This window comes from Herpailurus yagouaroundi, unplaced genomic scaffold, assembly GCF_014898765.1.
Source record: "Herpailurus yagouaroundi ecotype Mexico unplaced genomic scaffold, PumYag 67375, whole genome shotgun sequence".
NCBI lineage: Eukaryota > Metazoa > Chordata > Mammalia > Carnivora > Felidae > Herpailurus > Herpailurus yagouaroundi.
The window spans coordinates 1259248-1268448 of NW_024420192.1; the positions used below are offsets into that span (position 1 = coordinate 1259248).

Below are 9201 nucleotides of genomic sequence, written 5' to 3' on the forward strand. Positions count from 1 at the left end.
AATGATTGTCAGGGGTTAGGGATGGTAGGGATGAGGGACGTGAGTGCGACTACAAGGTAAATAAATGGATAGCACAAGAAAGATCTTTTGTGGTGATGGAAAAGTACTTTATTTTGATTGTAGCAGTGGTTACACAAATCTACACATGTGATAAAATGACACAGAACTACACACACCCATTGTTCCAGTGTCTAGTTCATGATTTTGATCTTTTACTATACATGTATATGTAAGATGTAACCACTGGGGGAACAGGGTGAAAGGTATATAAGACTTCTCTGTCCTTATGACATCCTGTGAATCTACAATTATTACAAAAGGAAAAGAAAAAAATCAAGTCACTGTGGTAAGCAGAGTAATGATCCTCCAAACTAGTCCATATCCTACTTCTAGAACCTGGAAATATGTTAAGTTATATGTCACAAGGGGAATTAAGATTGCAGATGGAATTAAGTTTGCATATCGACCAACCCTGAGATGAGGAAATTATTGTTTTATCCATCCAGGTAGCCCTAATGTAATTACAGAGGTCTTTAAAAGTGGAAGAGGGAGACAGAAGCATGAGAGTCAGAGAAGGACATGTGACAATGAAAGCAAGATTGAAGGAATGCAATGTAAGGAGTCAACCTACCATTGTTGACTTTGAGGATGGAGGGGCCTCATGAGCCATGAAATGTAGGCACACTCTAGAAGCTGGAAAAATAGAGGAAAAAACTCTCTCCTAGAACTTCCAGAAAAAAATACAGCCCTGTCCACACCTTGATTTTAGCCCAATGAGACCTTTTTCAGATTCCTGACCTCTGTAACTATGGGAAAATAAATTAATGTTGTTTATAAACTACTAAGTTTTTGGTAATTTGTTACAGCAGCCATAGCAAACCAATACAACCACCAACTAGTGGTTAAAAGTTCATTCACTCAAAGATGGACAATGGGCTTTTGCAGAGTACACTCAATTCAAGTCACTCATGATTCAAAAGTCAATAACTATGTACTATAACCTTAATAGTTTATACATCATGGCTAACGCCATTTGCAACTCCACATCACCAATGATAGCAATGATAGAAATCTTGCTTCAGAATTGCAGGGAAAAGAGGCATGTTACTCCCTATTAAATAGGGCCTGCTAAGTCAATGAGGAAATAAGAACAGAAGCATTTGTGCCATGAAGGCTGGAAATCTTGCCTCAACTTAGCTACAGATAATATCTGTTTGCAATGAATTTATTTGCTGTGTTAAAAAAAACAGGGCATCTACACTTATTTTCTAATGAGAGATAATATATAAATAATAGAAAAATGCACCAAATTAGAAAAAGGATGGGATAAATTAATACAGATGACAAAAAGACTCAACTAGGAACAAAGCTAATTTCCTATAAGACAGGAGAATCTGTTTTAATATTTTCTCTGTCCCCAGTATTTCAGTGCTTAGCACATAGTAGGTGCTCAATAAATGTTTGCTTAATTAAAATAGATATGATGATTAATGACCCAAATTTAGTATTCTATTAGCCCTAATGCTCTGCCATACTCCAAACTGCTAAGATAAGAAGCAGAGACAAGCAATAAACATTCATTTCTGGATAGGAATACCACCTCTTCCTACCACCCCAACTGCAAGGCACAGATGTGGCATATATTCTTGTTTGGAGAGCTTAAGAAGCTATGACTTTAATATACGTTAGATCTCCAGTAGGGTTAATAATCCAAAAGGCCCATAAGTACCAGGTATCCTCATGAGGATATCTGGATACCACCTTCTTCTCTGATTCCACCTAACAATCAACATCAGGTCCATTGGCTAAGATAAATATACAAAGGGAGATAGAGGAAAGAGAGATGATGGGGGTAGGCAAATATGCATGAGCCTTTATGGAATATATTTTATATATTAATAATGAATTTGTGGAGAGTGTTGACATTCTTAAGATTTTGAATGTTGACAAATCAAGGATTTGGAGACACTGTCCTTGAGTTGTTTTTAGCGAGAATAGTAAGTCAAAGTGAGTGCTAGGTAATTTCTTTTTCATAATAAAAAAATACCCGTGATGGCTAATCAGGAAAATGCTTGTAACAGTAGCTGAGAGCTGTGGACCATAAGTATATTAATAATAGGCTTTCTTGAAAGAATAATTTTCATATCTTCCATTTCAAGCTACCATGACCATAACAGTCATGCAACAGGAATTCTTGAGGAATTCTTATAACAACTAAGAAAAGGCTAGTGCAGAGGTTTTTAAGTCAGAATGTATGGCTGGACTTCCTAAAAATGAATGCAAGTATCATATATGTAAATGTGCACTTTTCTGAAGACAGTCTCCTTGACATTCATTGAATTTTCATAGGGTTTCATGCCAAAAATAAGGGTCAGGAACCACTAAGCTAGGTGGTGATGGCCCATTTTTTCTGCTCCTTTACTTAGTAAGGCATGTCTTTAGAATGTGTTCCAGTTACTTAGTAACTAAAGAGACAGAAGGTCTCTGTTCAAGCAGGTTACTCAGACCTGGTCTCTAGGTTAATAAATCACATGCATGTTTGGAATAATATGGCAAATATTGGGAAGGAGGCCAGAAAGAATTTAGTAGCACCACAAAATTTAGGTTACTGAAATAGTCAGGAAACAAAAGATACTATTAATGTTTTGACTCAAACAAACAAATTCACATGTGTATTTTACTTTTGGGATCATCACCCAGACACTCCACCAGGTTCTGGACAATCTCCCAAACCCTAAATATCAGCTGATAGGTACATGTTCAGGAAATGTGGACCCATTTTAACACTGGCCTAAGTAAAGCTCAATTACTAAAGGGAAGTTTGAAAACATTTGCAAAAGCAACTCTAAATAGCTCCACATTTTCTTCTTGTTTGCATTATTTCTTTTTCCATAGCAGGCCAGATTTGACCTGTGGACCACAGTTTCTTTTGACCCCTGCCCTAGATCAATGAAAGCCAATCAGAGATACTTAGAGCTGAAAAGTAGTTTAAAAGGCCATCTTGTCCATTACAGAAAAAGCAAATGGAAATATATATAATATCTATATATGACTTATACATATAGATATGGATAAAATTTATATATTTATATTTGGAAAGACCACATGCAAACTATTCATGACAGACAGAAAAGTGTGCAATTCTCAAAACATATTTGAAAAAGATGACTTCACACTTCCATTGGTACCACCCTCTTTTGTCTTACAACAGCCCTGGTAAGGATGATCTTTCTAACAAACCCAAATACTTCCTGATATGCTTTAAGTTTATTACCTATCACCAGTCTTTCATGAAAGTAAGAATAGCCATGCTCCAGCATGTAGATTGCACTTCTTTGTGAGTATGTTTGATTTAAAGGTAGCTTATAGTTAGGATGACCATAGAATTTTTTGTCCAAACTGGGATGCTTTTGTGGGTAAAATAAGTATGTTGGGACAAGAGGTATAAACTATAATATATGGCCACCCTGCTTAAAGTCCTCCATAGAGGAGATGGTTTAACTTGCCCCAAAGAAAATGAATCTCTGTGCCTTTTCTCAATGGAGTATGGCTTCTCATTACTCTTGCAGTCAGGCCCATGGTATAATCTTGGTCTCTAATCTCTAAACCCTCTGAGGTTAAATATTAGGAGTACCTCCTTGCTTAAGCAGTTATGTAATACTTGAAATGGGCTACTAAAGGAGAAAGGCATAACTTTTTAAATGCGGTCTGAGGGTGTTTGACAAAAATAGTAGATAATTGTTTATATCAAAATAATCTTACTGGGTAAGATGACCCATTGAAGTCCCTTTTAGAAAAGTAAAAATTATGTGCATAGTAGTTGGTCTTGAAGACTTCAGTCCTTTTACAACCAGAGAACAAGGGAGGGAAAGACATCAGGTCATAGTGTTTATCTACAGAAAAAGAGGCCAAAAAGAGCACACTCCCTAGCAGAGGCCTGTGAATCACCCGTGGGCAATGAAGGACTGAGGGGAAGAGAGACAAAGAGCACCCCTTACCTGTAGCTTGCCTGGGAAATGTGCTACCATCAGTATAAGGCAGCTTCTTCCCTCTACCCTCCATTCTCCAGGCTGACGCCATCCCAGACCAGATTTCTCCAAGGTTGTGATATGCTTATTGATGCACAAGACCAGTGTTGCTTGGGAAAGGAATATTGCCCTCTGCCTGAAATTAAAGGTAGGCCCAAGTGATGCAGTCTCTGATTCAGTGCCCTTTGTTTTGTTTTCAAGCAGCCCTGGAAAAGTGGCATAAAGAGCAGTGCAAGTTCTTTATGTCCAACTCCTATGGCCCCATGGTTTTAAAGGGTACTTTATGGTGGAGAACCTGTTAGTGGGAGAGCTAGTTGATGGGCAACTTTTCATAGGAGGTAAAGGGGAAAAATAAAGAAAAAAATTAAAGTGTTCAAACTTGAAATCTTTCTTTTTCCCGTGCAAAGTTGTTTTTATTAAAGCACAGGGACAGGGCCCGTGGGCAGAAAGAGCTGCACTATGATTGTGAGGAGTGATTGATTGTATACTTTTAAGTTGGGTGGTAGAGATAAAGGAAGTTTCTAAAGTGATTTTCATATGTTAAAGAAGACTTATAGGATCCTGAAAGTCTGGCTATTGTCACTGAAATCTTTAATATGGGAAAAGCAGAGAAGCCATATGACCTACTCCTTATTTTATCATTTTTCTTGCCTATCATCCACTTTGGTTCTTCTCTCCTTTTGCCAACTACAAGCAAGAACACTTAATCATGTATGTGTCACCAGACAAATAAGTTTAAAGATAAGGTAACAAACAAAGGCCAGTTAAAATCTCCTCTCCCTTACAAAGGGATTTAGACCAAAAAAAGTGTTCATTAGAACTGGACTTAGGAGCAGAGAAACTGTAATTAGTGAATGCTTTTTGGTTAAGCTAGTCCCTCTTGGTTAAGTAAATACTTTGGAAAAACCAAGACCTCCATGGTGATTGTGTCAGAAATCCATGAGCTCGTTTTTGAGTGTTTAAATTCCAGCACTATCATTTTCCTCATCTCTTTTCTCCCACTACTAAGGCAACACCATCATATCTTAAGTTCTCTGCTCACTGGGTACTTTACAGATAATCAGAAGATCGTGAAAAAATGAAAAAGAGAGAAAAGAGGCAGTGAAACAGAGAAAAAGTGACAGTGTTCTGCTCTTGTTTGACTTTGACAACAGGGTGTTTATAGGTTTGCGTGTGCATGTGCGCTTGTGTGTTTTAAAAAGCATTGATGCATCAAAGATTTATTCACTGAACAGGTTGATTTATTTAACAGACTTGACAGATGTCAAATTCTACCATGTGCTTACATAATTGTTACCCATTAATCAAAGCTATTATTTAGCCAAATATTTGTTTTAAAAGTATTTTCCTTTAAATGACTTTCTCTAGTCCACTGCACAATCAATCAGTGGTTCGTTTTTATTCTGTTTTGTTCTGTTAACAACAGCTATTTTAAATTTAATCTTCCTAGGGCCATTTCATCTCCACCCAAAATCTATTCCTTTTTTTCCTACTAACAAATTTCTAGTTAAAATCACATCATAGGGAAAACTTTTTAAATATGTACAATGTCCTTTCGTGTTATTCTATTTTACACTCTTGATTTCCAAAAAAAAAAAACAGTTTCTCAACATATTGTTAAAATCACAGATCTGAATACTGTTAACCTAAGAAACTGGCTTTAAGGACAAAAGGACATGATTTTATGTGTGTGAGTGTGTATTTGTGAAGTGTGGAAGGTGGCTGGGACAGCTAGGGGACAGCAAGTGTGTAATTAGAATAAAAGGAAGTAAATAGAGTCAAATTTCAAGTCTTAAATTTTGTTGAATCACCCTACTCCATCTGAACACATGTGCATAAAAATTATATTTTGTTCAACTCAAATGCATGTAATCTTTCTAGATTCTGTGGAAGGTAAAATATTGGAAGGTATTTCTGAGAAACAAAAATGTCTAATCACTAGCTACCAGTTTGAGTTCTTCTATTGAAATATACCATTTGGAAAAGCAAGAGGCTCATTTTGACCTCCCAGATCAAGGAGTGTGAAGACTTTAAGAAAGATGGGGGGGGGGGGGGGCCGGGGGGGAAGGGAAATCCCACCACCACACAAGTAAGTCTTTGACCTAGTAAGCAAATACGTTTTTGTTGTTACTGTTGGGTAAAATGTACAAGTCTTCCAGAAATTAGACACTGTAATAAAAATGTACCAGCCCAAATTTAAATTGCTCACTAGACAGATGGTTAATTATATTCACAGCCACATATTTCACTGGGATAGTTTCAGACACTCAGCCAGTTTTATTTGATTAGCCAGTTTCCCTGTTAATATGTAAAATGACAGTTACTTAGGGCTTTTCTGTTCCCTTCTAAAAATATATTTTAAATAAGTGTAAATTCTCCTCAGTCATGAGAACGTCACTGCTGTAAATAAAATGTTTGGTTATGGCACCCTATTTGTAAAAGATGTAAGGCATATTCGTCCCCTGAAACCTAAACTGTCTCTATAGTTCAAAGAAGACTATTGGAACACCTTTTCTCACCAAACAAAATATTTCAGGAACTATCTGAACACTCTGCTCCTCCACCAAAAACAACCGTGGAGATATTCAAATGACTGGTTGACAGGCTTTTGATGCTTTTAAAAAACAGCCCTAGCAGCCCTACACACAAATCATGTCTCTTCAGATAAGAGTCTAGAAAATGGAACGTTAGGAAAAGGCCACATAGCTAAGTACTATGCTGTGCACAGAATTCAACAATATGCTGGGAGCCAAAACCCAAAAGCAAAATATGAAACCTACTGATTCCAAAACGCAATCAGAAGCTCGGCAAAAAAATCAAGAATGTCGATGTTGAGATAGAGAGGCCAATTTTTTTTTTTTTTTTTTTAACTTCGAAAAAGATTGGAAACCTTGCGCGGGTGATTCGGTCCCTCACGAATCAGACAGAGAAGCAGTCATGCTGAAACCACTGGATTCCTCAGCAGAACGGCGCCAACTCAGCGGCGCGATTTCCATACTTTCCCAGAGCGGGCCGGCTCCTCACTTAGGCTCGCGGCCTCCCGCCCCACCGGGTGTGCCAGACCCAAGCGGACCTATGCAGAGGGGCGCGGCAGAGCGAAGCACCAGAAGCCGCGCAGGACAGTGTCAATTCGATTGCCAGCGAAAGCGGGAAGGGGCCGAGGGCCAATGTTTTGCAAAGCTAGGCGAGGCTCTTTAGGACCCCCAACATAAGCCCGCCCGCGGCCCTTGGTCGGGCGGTGTGTGCTGGGGAGCGCTCTGTGGTTGGCAGGGGAGCCCCAAGCGTGTAGGGGGCGCTGGCGACCGTACTTCGCACCTCTGCCGCTTTGGCCCTAGCTCCCAGTCGCGGCCGCCGCGTGGGTTTTCCCGCTCGCACGGAAGCGTGTGGTCTTGGTGCCAGTTTCCTGGCCAGGATCTCTTCGGCACCAGCCCGAAAGAAGACGGCACACTGCAGTCTCCGATGCCCGGCTGCGTGCGTGCGAGCGCCACGGCTCTGGCCCGCTCGCTTCCCCTCCCCCCTCTCCCGGCGCGAGCACAGAGGCCTTTCCTAGATTGCAGTGCCTGTCAGGGTTGGCCGAGATCTCTCGCCCTTGCTGCCTCGCTCCCTCGTATACAAACACACACATGTACGCCATTCTCACACAGAGGTCCTCCCTTCCGTTTTCCCTTCCTCCTCTTTTGGCTCGGCTGCTCCCAATTCGTTCCACCCCTTGCCACCTCCACCTCGCGCCAGCCAGGGAGCCTGCGAGAAGGCCAGGGAGCTGGATGGCAACGCTGGTACTCACCTCACAGGCCGCCTGAAGAGGCGCAAGTCGCTGGCGGGCTCAGGCAGCGGGCGCTGGAACTAGCGCGGTCGCAGTCAAGGCAGGGCTGTCGCTGTCGCCGCAGCTGCTCTAGCCGCCGCCGTCGCCGCCGCCGCTGCTACTGCTGCCGCCGCCGCCGCCGCCTCTGCCTCAGCTCCATGCGCCAGGCCCGCCAGGTGAACGCGCCTGTGTCCCTCAGGCGCCACCGCCGCCGCCGCCGCCGCCGCGGTGCTAGATGGAGTCAGAGCTGTCAGGCTCTGGCCCTGAAACTCAGCGCCTCAGTGACTATGGGCTGCTCCCGGGGTCTGTGTTTCGGGTGTACCACCGCTCGCTCCGGCCGGGACTATCTCAGCAGCCGGCTGCGCGTGCGGCGCTGGAGCCCTCTCAGTGCGGTGGCTGCGGCGGTCCGCGGGAGGGAGAGAGAAGGAGGGCGGCTGCTACTGTCGCTGTAGTCGTTAAAGCTATTGCTAAATGCTGCTACTGCCGCTACTGCTACTGCTACTGGTGTGGCGGTGGCGGCTGCTGATGCTGATGCTGATGCTACTGGTTTTCCTTCCCGGGTTCTCCCCCTGCCTCGTCCCCCCTCCTCCTCCCCTTTCTCCTCCTCCTCCTCCTCCTTCCCCTCCCTCCGCTGCTTTTCTCAGAGCCTTGGCGGGCGCTGCCTGGTCTCCTCTTCTCCCTGAGATGCCTCTGCCCATTCAGAAAGGTGCCCAGAGTGGGACTGCCTCAGCTGCCACCATCGCTATTGCCTCTGCTATTGTTTCCTCCAAAACGGTTGTTCTTGCTGGCTGCGTTCTACCCCCATCTCCCTTCCCCACCACAGCCTTCCCTTTCCATCCTGGTCTCTCTACCTTGTCTAGGGTCCCTTCCCCATGTACCCCCTCCCACTCTGTCCGTCTGTCCCTCCCTCCCCTCAGGCGCCCGGGAGCGCGCACTGCGCGGCCACCTGTCATAAAGGGCGCGCACCCCCCTTCCCCACCCCACCCCGCCCCCCACTCACATTCTTGCAGCTAGCCTAGTGCACCGCGCCCGTGGCGAGTTCTTCCCTAGGCATACTCACAGCTGGACACCACTCTCCCACATCTTTTAGAGCAGTTATGTGTACAGAGAGGGGCGCTCTGAAGTTTGGGGAAGAAGAGTCCAATGGCTTCCTCCACCAAGCATCTAACCATTCAATCTCTACCTACCCTTAACTTCAGAGCCTAGGCCCCCAGGGGGGTGGGTCATGAAGGATTAGATGAAGGGCCATTCCCCAGAGAATTGGAGAAGGGCGTTTTCTGGAATAAAGAAGGAGAGAAGGGAACATGAATAAGCCCCAGGAAGGAAGAGTAATCTACCTGACTGCGGTCATTGAGAAATCCCTTAGGTGAT

At 43.3% G+C, this 9201-nt stretch overlaps 1 protein-coding gene across 1 annotated transcript in view; it reads right to left on the reverse strand.

The window, feature by feature from the left end:
• NEXMIF (neurite extension and migration factor) overlaps positions 1–7918 on the reverse strand; it is a 189339-nt gene extending 181421 nt beyond the window's left edge. The window contains exon 1 of the mRNA XM_040467204.1: positions 7813–7918. The gene's annotated coding sequence lies outside the window, so the exon portion shown is untranslated. The remainder of the gene's footprint in view (positions 1–7812) is intronic.
• Positions 7919–9201: the final 1283 nt, after the last annotated feature.